Source organism: Triticum aestivum, chromosome 6A (assembly GCF_018294505.1).
Source record: "Triticum aestivum cultivar Chinese Spring chromosome 6A, IWGSC CS RefSeq v2.1, whole genome shotgun sequence".
Taxonomy (NCBI): Eukaryota; Viridiplantae; Streptophyta; class Magnoliopsida; order Poales; family Poaceae; genus Triticum; species Triticum aestivum.
In genome coordinates, this window is record NC_057809.1 from 617,077,260 (window position 1) to 617,079,252 (window position 1,993).

Sequence of the window (1,993 nt, forward strand, 5' to 3'; positions counted from 1 at the left end):
ATCATCAACGTCCGCATCTCCTTCTCCTTCTGCTTGCCTCCTTCTCTTCACAATTGGTGCCTTGCCCGGTGTGCCACCAAGGATATCCATTGCCACCGGTGTAACCCCCTCGATTTGCAGCACCTTCCCTGCAACCGTGCCTGGTTGGCGCGGTCACCGGCGTCCCGGACGGGCACGGCGAGGCCGTAGGCGCTGCTCTCGGCGTAGTGCTCCCACAGGCCGGACAGGGCAAAGTACTACACCGCGTCCTTGTTCTTGCCGTCCGGCTGTTGCCACACGCTGCTGGCCGCGCCCTGGAAGCGTTCCTGCCAAGCAAAGCAGAGACAAGACTCATACTGAGAACAGAACAGAGCAAAACAAAGCCGTTTTGATGATAAAAGTAGAGGACCTGCCTCCTGCCATGATCTCGGTTTGTAAGGATAGCTGGCGGCGTGGAGGAAGGCCTCGAGATTGCTGCTGCTCTTCATCTTTAGCAATCAGATCGATTGCACGCATCAATGTACACACGAATCTGTGAGTGTTCTTCGCCCCGCTGATCAGCGTAGAATCGGATGGAATGGATCAAGATTGCGGGAGACACCGAGCTGAAATAGCAATTGATACTAGTAGTTTCTAGTGGTGCTAGCTAGCTGAGGTGAGGTAGGAGGAGACGGCGGATAGGAGGAAACTAGGGGAGGGGTGGTCTGACGGATCGGATAGAGGGAGGGGAAGCTCATCCACAACATCGAATCCAGCAATCCGTTTATGGTTTATCCATGCAGCGGTAGGTAGCAAGCTAGGAGATCAGGAAAGGAGGCGCTCGTTGATTTGCAGGGAAGAAGAAGAAGAAGTGCGACCATGTCAATCGCTGTGTGGTGGACATGCTTGGGGGCATTGGAGCAAGTGCCAACTAATGGCATTGGGGCAAGCCTAGATTCGGCACTGGTGGAACAAATCCAGCACTGCGGTGTCGTTGCTGTCCACACACGCACGCGCTCTGTGACAAAAAGCAGTACTACTGGCTTAGCTTAACTGCTCCATGTGATGTAGTACTGGACTGGAGATGGAAGAATTTCTGCGTGTGGAATTGAGTACACCGCACCACATGCCATGCTCATTGCTATGGTCTATGGATGATGTGTATGCCATTAAACAGGACAGTTCGAAGAAAGTAAGAAAGGGAAAGGGTTTTGGATAAGGCGATGATCGACGAGCAACCCAAATGTGAGGGTAGGGGATGCTTTGTTCGGCGAATTTGACTTGGGACAAAGCTAGAATTTCGCATAATCTTATTTTAGTTATGCAACTTTTGGTCACTCACATGTGGCCATCTTGTTAGAGGGCCCACATGTCGGTGACTCTACTAAGCCACCTGACTTGAATTAGAGAATCTGGCCACGATCGGTATAGTACTCGTGGGCAATTGTGGTGACTTTGGTGGTCGGTGAACAGAGCTTAGAGCATCTCCAACAGTAGACCAATATTTTTGCTATGGTAACCAAAAACAATTCTGCTTTTACACCGTATCTAAAAATTGGATACCAAAATTCCATGTTCTATTTTTACCATATGTATTTGTGCATATGAAATGCTCTAAATAGTATCAACTCATGTCAAATAAATCCCACACAACGGTACTAGTACTTAATTATTACATATTTCATCAATCCACGACCCAAAATTCAGCATAGAATTGTTCACAAACCTTAATGTGCATTAGTCTATTATGGTCGTCTAGCCTCCTCCTACAAATCACCTCACGGACGACAATGGAACGGCTTGTTTCGGCTGCTTGTTCTTCTCCATGTTGATCAACACAATCATGGCAATGTCCTCATCTTCATACTACTAATATTCCTCCTGGAAGTAGGGATCATCGTAACACACTGAATCACGGCATCTCATCTAAACGCTAGAACAACCTCCATCGTGAACAGTCCTATCTCGCAACAAATAGCAAAGAAAAAAACTTCGGGGAATTTCGTCAAAAACTTAGCAACCACTAAGCTCGATT